The sequence below is a fragment of the Psammomys obesus genome, unplaced genomic scaffold (genome assembly GCF_907164565.1).
Source record: "Psammomys obesus unplaced genomic scaffold, mPsaObe1.curated_primary_1811, whole genome shotgun sequence".
NCBI lineage: Eukaryota > Metazoa > Chordata > Mammalia > Rodentia > Muridae > Psammomys > Psammomys obesus.
Genome location: NW_026585797.1, coordinates 17,695,969 through 17,706,628, shown reverse-complemented (window position 1 = coordinate 17,706,628; position 10,660 = coordinate 17,695,969). Strand labels below are relative to the sequence as shown.

The window sequence follows — 10,660 nt, the reverse complement described above, 5'->3', positions numbered from 1 at the left end:
CAGACAGTGGTACATTCCTGTAATCCCGGTACTTGGAAGTAAAGTCAGTTCAAAGCTCTTGACTCCTAGGCCTGCCTGAGCTACATGAGACCACCCCTCAGCAACCCCTCCAAATTTTTTAAAAATATAATTCTTAATTCTCTGAAGATTAAATCTTATTTCTAAATTATCTGGCATATTAAAAATAAATGATTAAATTATAATTAGCACAATTCATTATGAAACTTGGAAACATTTTCATGGTGCCTCATAGTTTTATAGCATGATCCTTGCAGAAATCAAATTATCAGTGATTTTCCCAACTGTACTGTTCATTCCTCCTGACCTAATGAATGATACAAACTACCTTGTTCTCAGAAAGTTCAGCAAACTGAAGTATGATATCCTACATCTGTAATTCAGAACTGGAGACAGGCAGGAGGATCAACATTCAAGGCCATCCTCTTCTAAGTAGAGAGTTCAAAGCTGACTTAGGCTATATGAAACCCTACTGCAAAACATCAAAAAAAAAAAAAAATCTTAAGATAGTCTCATTAATCTATAAGTGACAAGTATTTTTAAAACCCCAGTGCACATTTACCTACACAGGTGAATGTAAGGAAGGTACATTTGAGACAGTGTGCTGGCTGGTTTAGCTTGACAAAGGAGCTATCTGAAAGGAGGAAACCTCAACTGAAAAGATCTCTCTATTAAAATCCCGATGTAAGGCATTTTCTTAATTAGTTATCAATGGGAGGGGAGGACCCTCACATCTTAGGTGGTGTCACCCCTGGGCTGATGGTCCTGGGTTCTGTCAGAAAGGATGAGTAAGTCATGCAGAGCAAGCCAGTAAGCAGCACTCCTCCATGGCCTCTGCATCAGCTCCTGCCTCCAGGTTCCTGCCCTGTTTGAGTTCCTGTCCTGACTTCCTTCAGTGATAAATAGCCAGTTGGATGTTTAAGCTGAATAAACCCTTTCTTCCCCAACTTGCTTCTCGGCTGCACTGTTTTGTCGCAGCAATAGAAAGCCTGGCTAAGACAAATTGGTACTATGGGCTGACCATCGAGAAGAACAGCAGCAGTGGAGTGAGCCAGCCTGAGCCTAGGAGATAAGCTCTGTGTGCTGCACAGGAAAGGGCTGGAGAAGTGACCCAAGCAGTTTAGAGGAACCCAGAAGTTCGTGAGTGAATCCAGATAATTGGACATTGAGTTATTTATACTGTTGGAGTTTGGTTTTACTTGGTTCAGATTGTGAATGTGCCCTGGTTCTTTCCTCTTGAAAAAGGTAATTAATTAATTAATTCACTTCTTTTTTTTTTTTTTTTTTTTTTTCTGAGACAGGGTTTTGCTGTGTAGCCTTGGCTGTGTTGGACTTACTTTGTAGACTAGGCTGGCCTCAAACTCACATAGATCCGCCTGCGTCTACCTCCTGAGTGCTGGGATTACAGGTGTGCACCACCACAGCCAGCTGAACATATTTAATTTAATTTTGATTTTTACAGGAGCCCAAAGCTGAAAGCTACTCTGCTTTTGCATCTACTGCTTCTGGGCGGACAGAGCTCAGCAGTTTTAGCTTGTATTCCTGGGGAATCTTATCAGATTTTCCGGGGATGGAATAATTTCTCTATCAGTAGTGAGCAGGCAGAGTCACACAGTGGTGTCAAAGCATCCGAAATGGCAACGGCAGCTTTGGAGTTCCACTGAAAGGGGCTCTCCCACACTGCGGTGTTCGTGCAACTGGTTCCGTTTCCCTCTGTTCTCTTAGTCACTAACGCTTTCCAGTAACCATGAGTACTTTAGTAATGTCAATTACAAAACTTTGTGTCTTTACAGTCTGCACTGAATGAAAGGTCATTTTCTGGTTTTTCCATCAGGAATCTTATACCCTCTAAAGCGGCTTTAAAGTAGCCAGGACATCAAGAATGTCGCTGTAAGTAGCTGCATCTGGGTCATCCACATTAATGGCAATGATGGTCCACTTAGTCTTGCCTTCATCAATCATAGCAACATGCCCAGAACTTTCATTCTCATTATTTCACCTCCTGCCTGCACCTTGCTTCCAATTCCACAAACATCAGTTGGGTCATTGTCATTCTGTCCTGGGTCTTCCCGTCTGAGGGATGGCACCATAGTTCCAGATGTATTCCTTATAAGGGAGCGAATTTGAAACATGATGAAGTTTATATTCCTGAACTGAATTGAAAGTGTTCTTTGAAGCAATCTCCAGTTTTGCACTTGACCAGTGTTGAACCTCAACCACCATGTGGAATACACCCTTATCTGCATAAATCGGAATATCACGAGATGGAGAAATACACTGTCCTTTCTTGTTTTGGAGAAAGGTGTGGTACTTGAGGGCGAAGGGCGCAGTGTTCTGGTTGCTGAAGGCTCTCATGGTGTCTGAGGACAAGCCCCTGCCACGGCCCGGCCATCTAGGCACACAGCCCCGCTGCAAGGCCATGAGACAAGAGGAGGAAATGAGAGATTGGATATTTTAAAGCCGCTGAAGTTTTTTTTTTAATGTGTTTGAATTTGTAAAGCCTGTGAGACTTTTAAAGCTATGTATGTTTTTAATAGATATATATTGTGAGAGCTTGGGGATGAATATGAAATGAACAGTGTGGCTACTAGGTAAAGTATCCAATGGAGGCAACATATCCAGTCCATTGAGGAGGCAGGCTGGTCAAAGCTGTGTTGCCCTGCTTAATCCTCTGTCACTATCCCAGTATAGTCCTTCCTCGCCCTATAGAGTCACTAGGACAAGATGACTTTTTGAGAACATTAGTTATTGTAAGGTGTGAAAAATAAGGAAACAAAGTCTCCAGAGCAGAGGGGAATCCCTCTTTTGATGAAGCAACCTGTGTGGCAATTAAGAAGCGTGGATTTCCCCCTCAAAAACTACAGCTGCTCATCAAATCATCCCCTCCCCCCATTCAAAGTTACAGGGTTCACCGGCTTCTGTGAAATCGGCTCCTACAGAGCCATAAGCTCAGGACTCACGGCATTCATCACTTCTGAGACACTGAGCAGAAAAGGGCCTGGTCCACGTCACGAGGAGGAAGTGGGCCCCACTAGCCTGAGTGGTTGGTTTTCATGCCTGAGATTAGTAATGCAGTTATTTGTGTTTCGATAAGACTATATGTAGTTCAACTGATTGGACAGCAGGCGCTACACAGACATAGGATGTAGAAAACTCCTGAGTCATGCCCCTGACCTATACTTCATCCCGACCAGCATGGACGTCAGAGCCAAGGTTGTGTCTTACAGTTCAATCCAGCATTGAAATTTCAGATACTTTCAGCCTTCACTTTTGTAAACGGTCCCAGGCCCTTTAGTTTGTTAGTGTATTTGTCCTTGGTGTTTCTCACTTATCTTAATATTGTCTCCATAGTAACCATAACCCATCTGTTACAAGGCTTCATGGCACACATGCAGCTCAGGCTCCGTCTGTGAAATGGGCCCATGACTTCTGCAGGCATCTTTGATGAAATGAGTCCTCAGAACTGCTAGAATTTCAACTTGGAAGAAAATGAGAAGCAAATGTTCTAAGAGTTGCTCAGGGGGGAGGGGAAAGAGGCCACTTCTTCCAGCGCTGCCGAGTTTTGTTCTTTGTGTGTCTCAGGAGCCATGGATCTGATTAGCACAGTTGATTAAGTCACTGTGCTAAAAGGCAATGGCTCCCAGCCAGGTCAGGCAGGTTCTTTTAACCTTCCAAGCCTACTGCAAATTCCTCCTGTTCATCTTCAGTGAGGGTAGCCGAAGGGTAATCACATTTGTTCAAACCCAGTCATTACTGCTAGTGCATTCAAGTTTTTGGTTGTTATTGCTTGTATTTTCTTTACTATTTATTTATTTAGAGTGCGTGTGTGTGTGTGTGTGTGTGTGTGTGTGTGTGTGTGTAAGAGAACAACTTTTGGAAGTCAGTTCTCTCCCTCCACCAGGAATTAAACAAAGGATTCAACCCAGGTTCTCTGGTTTGGAAGCAAATGTCCTTACCACTAAGCCATATTTTTGTTTGTTTGCTTGTTTGTTTTTAAGGTTTCTCAAGGTAGGGTTTCTTTGTGTAGTCCTGGCTGTCCTGAAACTCTCACTGTAAACCAGGCTGGCCTCAAACTCACAGCAATCTGCCTGCCTCTGCCTCCTGAGTGCTGGGAATAAAGGTGTATGTCACCATCAGGGTTTGTCAAGTTTTTAGTGTGTTTGTTTTTTTGTTGTTGTTTTCATTTTGTTTTGTTTTGTTTTGTTTTTTGAGACACGGTTTCTCTGGGTATCTCCTTAGAGTTATGGCTGTTCTGAAACTTGTTCTTGTAGACTGGGCTGGCCTCAAACTCAGAGATCCTCCCTTCCTCTTCAATTTGGCTTTTGACACAGTTTTTGCTTTGTAGTCTAGGGTGGCCTGGCACTCAGCATGTGGCCCAGGCTGGCCTGGGCCTTGCCACACTCTTCCTCTCAGTTTCTTGAATGCTGGGATTACAGACACAAACCACCCACCTGGACACATTCAACCCTGAAAATGAGTCAAAACCATAGCAGTTAGGGCTGAAGATGTCCTTCAGGCTCTAGAAGTACTTTAGCCACTGTAAACAAAGACTGGGAACGTAGCACCACACAAACTGCATGTGCTTGTTCTTGCCAGGATCCTAGCACTATAGAGATAGAGCCAGAAAATCAGGAGTTCAAGGACAGCCTTGGCTATATAGTAAATTTGAGGTCAGCCCAGGTACAAGTGATACCTTGTCTCAAAACTAAAGGAGCTGGGGGTGATGGCACACACCCACCTGTAATCCTAGCACTCCGGAAGCAGATGCAGGCAGATATTTGTGAGTTCCAGGACAGCCAGGACTACATAAAGAAACCCTGTCTCCAAAAGGGGGCGGAGAGGGGCTGGAGGAATGTCTAAGCAGCACTGTTCTTCCAAAAAACCCAAGTTAAGTTCCCAACTCCGAGGTCAAATAGCCTCCACACAATTGCCTATCACTGCAATTCTAGGGGAATCCAGTGTCTCTGCCTTCCAGAGATACTCACTCGTACATATGCATAGCTCTCTCTCTCTCTCTCTCTAAAATGGAATCTTAAGCCAGGCATGATGGCATGCACCTTTAATCCCAGCACTCAGGAGACAGACGCAGTCAGATCTCTGTGAGTTTGAGGCCAGCCTGGTCTACAAAGTGAGTCCAGGACAACCAGGACTACACAGAAAACAAAACAAAACAAAAACCTGTTTCAACTCCCCCCAAAACAAACAAACATACATAGTCAGTAACTACAATAAAAACAGAAGTATCTTGGAAACATCTGTTGTTGCCTTCTTGTTACTTGTAGGCAGCTAACTTCAGCACAGAGAATTCAAGAGCTCTGGTCAAAGCAACTCCCCCACCTCTTGATTTTACCTACTCCCTTTGTTACTACATATGAACAAATTTGTTTTTAAAAGTTTGTTCATGCTTCACACTCATCTTTGTAATTCCTTGTGCTGCTTTGGGACTGAGAACTCTAGTCATTGTTGCAAGCACTAAACCTGATGGCCTGAGTCCAGAAAGAGAAAACAGACTCCCAAAAAAGTTGTCCTCTGACTTCTATCCAAAAAGTCCCTGGCAAGGACATACCCCAACCCCTACCCCAGATAAATGTAATTTCAAAACTGAAAGACCATTTCAATATGTCTGGAAAAAGAACAGCAACAAAAAGTTACCTCTCTTAAAGCTGGAATCTTTGTCTCTCTTTGCAAAGCAAGAACCCACCTTATTGTAATAAATCTCCAGCATAAGTTATCTTATGGTTATAAACCTTAATCCAAAGCCAGAGGCCTCCAGTGGAGGAATGCCAGGAATTCATCTCTTCCTCTTTCTATTCTTTATTCCTACACATGTATCGTTTCTGTGACTGAATCACTAAGTGGATCCCCATTTCCTGAGGATGGAAGAATTATGTAAGATGCCTTTCAAAAACCCTTAGTGATATGAATTCCATTTCCCCCTGAGCTACACGTTACTTGGTTCCAATCACCATATTATTCCAGATCCCCAGGCCCTGGCTCATGTGACCCATCTGTGAGGTTTTCTTCTTCACCCTTCTCTAGCTTAGTAACCCCCCACTTCTTAGCTTAGATTCCTGTTCTTCCAGGAAGACTGTGGGTCCCCCCCAAAAAATAAGCTGTAGGATGCTCATCTGCATTATCCGAACCTTCCCCTGTGCACCACTTACACGGCCTATACGGCCATGTGTGAGCACCTGTTTACCGGCCAGGAAACGCCCTTCTTTCTAGGAAGCACTGCATGGTGGCACTTCACTGCCATGCCGACACCAGAAACTGTCAATTATTTTTTAAGAACTATAGAGGTTCTTTGGAGGGCTGGAGAGAGACCCCAGTTTCTGGTCCCAGTTTGTATATGTACAGGGGATCCCTACCTGAGAGGTTTGGCTTCATGCTGAGATCAGAGTCACTTGTTTTAAAAATAACTCAGAGCTGCTGATTCATGCAGTTCTAAGCCAAGAAGCAAACTGTCATCAATTTCTTTCTTTCTTTTTTTTTTTTTTTTTTTTGGCTCTGATCCTCCCAAGCTAATACACTTATCATTTTCTAGCCTGCAAAGACCTCTAACCTGAGGTAGAGAGCCACCTATTTACCGCTTATCTCTCCCAGCCAAAGGTTCTGAGCTCTTGCATTCTTCTTCACACAGAAACCTAGGGAACCTCCTGAAATAGTCATTTAAACATCAACCTGTGAGGAAAATAACAGGAAATACCTATTGGGGAAAAAGGCACATGTTTATTGAGACTAACTTGTGTATTTATAGCTATCAAGGTTGATGGACATTGGAAAAGTAAACTAAAATTATAGATAACAGGCGGTGGAATTTGGCTGGACTTAAAAGAGAGTTTTCACATATTCTTATATGGATGGCTAAAAGTCTACCTCAGTAAGGAAATTTGATTTTCTCATAGAAGAGAGCTGAGCCTCTTCCATGGCATCAATGTATTTCTGATTTCAGAGGATGCTTCTGAAGCAGTGGTTCTAGACCTGTGGGCCTCAGCCCTTTTGGGTGTTGAATAACCTTTCATAGCAGTCACCTAAGACCATCTGAAAATTTATATTTACAATTCATAACAGTAGCAAAATTACAGCTATGAAGTAACAAGGACATAACTTTATGGTTGGGGGTCACCACACAGGAGGAACTGTTTCAAGGGATGGCAGTGTTAGGAAGGTTGCGAACCACGGCTCTAAGAGATGATGTCATACAGGCTGAAGTTCGCTAGGATACTGCCTAGAAACATTTTCATTTCATTTAAAGACAAAGTGACCTGATATCTGTGACCATTGAAAATTGGATGATTGATTTACTCTGGACAACCTCGGCTGATAGGTGTTTCAGAAAAAATTAGGTGCTATCCAAGATTTTCTGTAGAAGCAGAATGAATGAAAGGTACATCTTTCCCCAAATTCCTGTTAGCTTTCCTAAAACTTTTTCTCTATAGAATAGTTTCTAGAGAGGCTCCTTGCTCCTTGATAAATTAATTTTTTTAATTTAGTTACCTTTTACTTTATGTGCATTGGCGTTTTGCCTGCATGTATGTCTATGTGAGAGTGTCAGATCTTGGAGTTGTAGACTAAGCCATGTGGGTGCTAGGATTATGAACCTGGGTCCCCTTGGAAGAGCAGTCAGTGTCCTTAACAGCTGAGCTCATCTCTCCAGCTCCAACAAATTAACCTTTATCTCTTTAGTAGGCAGTCCAAGTAAACACTATAAGCTTTGAGGATAGGGAGAAACAATGTCAAAAAAACCAAAGCAAACCAAACCAAAACAAACAAACAAACAAACAAAAACAATTGGCATAAAATTACACTCAACTCAAACCCTTAAATTCCTGTACATTTTCTTTTGTAATTTACAAAAGTCTTTTTTAACAATTTTAATGATCTCAAAATTACTTATTACTAAGTAACATTACCAAAGCAATATTGTTATAGTGGGAAAAGGCCATGTAACTTCAGGGAAGGGCTATGCTAAGATGAATAGATTCCATTTTACAAGTAGGAAAGCCTGGGTTACGCAAGACCAAAGGTACAACATCTCAGCCCACGATTAACTGCTGGCTAATGGTGTGCAGAAGAGAGTGGTGTGTGGGGGCAGGCGAGTGGGGAGGTGGAGGGAGGAGGAGGGGCAGCTAGAGGATTTCTGAGCTGTCCAGACAGAGTCTCTTACCCATTTCCAGACTCATCACTGAAGCGCTGGCCTGCTGGTCAGATTGAACTTACAGAAGTTATCTGTGGTACAGACCTGAATGTGTTTCACCCCAATGTCCTGTCATTCATTCCTCTACATTGATCACAGTCCATCCTGCTTGGTTGGCAAAGCAAAGGTTTGTTTGGTGGTTAAGGAGATGAGAGTGACCTGGATCCTGCTCCCTCTTCCCCATTCTGGAAGAACTGTCCAGATCCTCACCTCTGACCTGTGAGAAGGGCAGGGTTGGATTTGAAAGAGTTGATCTTCAGGGACCAAGTGGGGGGAAACTTAGGATGCTGGGAAAGAGGGCCCAGAGTCCTGGTTATCTGGTAGGTCACAAAACGTGCCTGTAGGGCAGACAGAAACTGGGTAGACTAGAATCCTTTTCTGTGCTTTGTGTTGGGAGCAGGGACTTGCTTGATATATCTGTGTGGGAAGCACAACACGCTTAATTTAGCTTTCCACTAATGGATGTTTCTCCTCTGTTAGAAAGAGAAAAGAAAATACAGTTCATCTTGTGAGTTTTATAACCAAGACTCATAGTAAGAAAAAAATTGCAATAGATAAGATTGAAAGACATTTTAGATCTTTGTGAAAACAATACATTTTACATTGCTAAGAGTGAATACAAAGTTCAAACACATGGGAAGAGATAGAAACAGTTGTTACAAGGAAACACAACAAATTTAAAATGGAAAAAATGTTAACATTTTTGATAATTAAAAAAAAAAAACAAAAAAACAAAGCCAGGTGTGATGGTTCACACCTATAACACCAACACAAGTGGGAGACTGAGGCAGGAGGATTGCCATGAGTATGAGGCCAGTTTAGGCTATCATGAGTTCTGTGCTAGACTGAGCATAGAACAACATTTTATCTTTTTTTTTTTTTTTTTTGAATTTTATTTTTTTCTTATCAGTTACATTTTATTAACTCTGTATCCTGGCCGTGTCCCCATCCCTCATTCCCTCCCAGTCCCTCCCTCCCTCCCTCCTCTCCACCGTGCCCCTTTCCAATTCCACTGATAGGGGGGACCTCCTCCCCATTCATCTGATCCTGGTCCATCAACGGAGGAATGGGTACAGAAATTGTGGTATTTTTACACAATGGAATACTACTCAGCAATCAAAAAGAAGAAAATCATGAAATTTGCAGGCAAATAGTGGGATCTAGAAAAGATCATCCTGAGTGAAATATCCCAGAAGGAGAAAGACAAACACGGTATATACTCACTTATATAGACCTATAAGATGTGATAAACATAATGAAATTTGTACACCTAAAAAAGATAATCAAGAGAGCGGACATGGGGTAAGATGATCAATCCTCATTTAGAAAGACAGATGGGATGTGCATTGAACGTATGACAGGAGTCTACTGAGCGCATCTGAAAGACTCTAACTAGCAGTGTTTTCAAAGCAAAGACTCATGACCAAACCTTTGGCAGAGTACAGGGAGTCATAAGAAAGAAGGGGAGTTAGTATGACGGGGAAAGGATAGGAGCTCCACAAGGACCAAATATATCTGGGCACAGGGTCTTTTCTGAGACTGACATTCAACCAAGGACCATGTATGGATATAACCTAGAACCTCTGCTCAGATGTAGCCTGTGATAGCTCAGTAACCAATTGGTTTCCCATAGTGAGGGGAACAAGGACTATTTCTAACAGGAACTCAATGACTGGCTCTTTGGCCTCCCCACCCCCCAAGGGAGGAGCAGTCCTGTTAGGCCACAGAGGAGAGCTTTGCAGCCAGTTCTGAAGATACCTGATAAAACATTTTATCTTTTTTAAAAAATTAAATCAAATCAATGCTGTATCATTTAATTCAACTGACATAGAATTAAGCATGGCCTTCAAGGAAGGTAGGAGAGGTTTATTTCTATAGTGTGGGTAGTTTCTTGGGTTTCTACTCCCCCCCCCTCTTTTATTGATTCAACTCTTTCTAAATTGGTCTGGAAAGGCTTATGAAACCATTATCATTATTTTCAAACCACCAGATTCTTGGGAATTTATACAAAGGTTCAATTTATCCCAAGATAATTCCAAGTGAGAAACACCCCATAATTTTCAGCCTTATTCAAAAAAGAAACAGAAAGAAAGTGCTAATCCTAGGGTCTCTGGTTACACAACATAACTGTCTGGTAGAATATTACCCATAATGCTAATCATCAGATTTATATTGCAACATAGGAATGTGTCAAATGTTAAGTAAAGAAAAGAATAAGTTATTACATAACATATTCAGTCATGTGCAAAATAAATATACACATGAAATATGGAGAGAATATACACACAAATAAAAGCAATTGAAATACAAAGAAAATTAGATTTTTTTAATTTAATTATAAAAAATATTACAATTTTTTTTTCATTTGGTTTTTTGAGACAGGGTTTCTTTGTGTAGTCTTGGCTTTCCTGGACTTACTTTGTAGACTAGGCTGGCCTCAAACTC

General features: G+C 41.8%; 1 protein-coding gene and 1 pseudogene across 1 annotated transcript in view; both read right to left on the bottom strand.

Moving 5' to 3' along the window:
* Sgk1 (serum/glucocorticoid regulated kinase 1) overlaps nucleotides 1-10,660 on the bottom strand; it is a 119,606-nt gene that overhangs the window by 54,148 nt on the left and 54,798 nt on the right. The window lies entirely within an intron of this gene.
* On the bottom strand, nucleotides 1,574-2,376 carry LOC129670658 (inorganic pyrophosphatase-like; annotated as a pseudogene).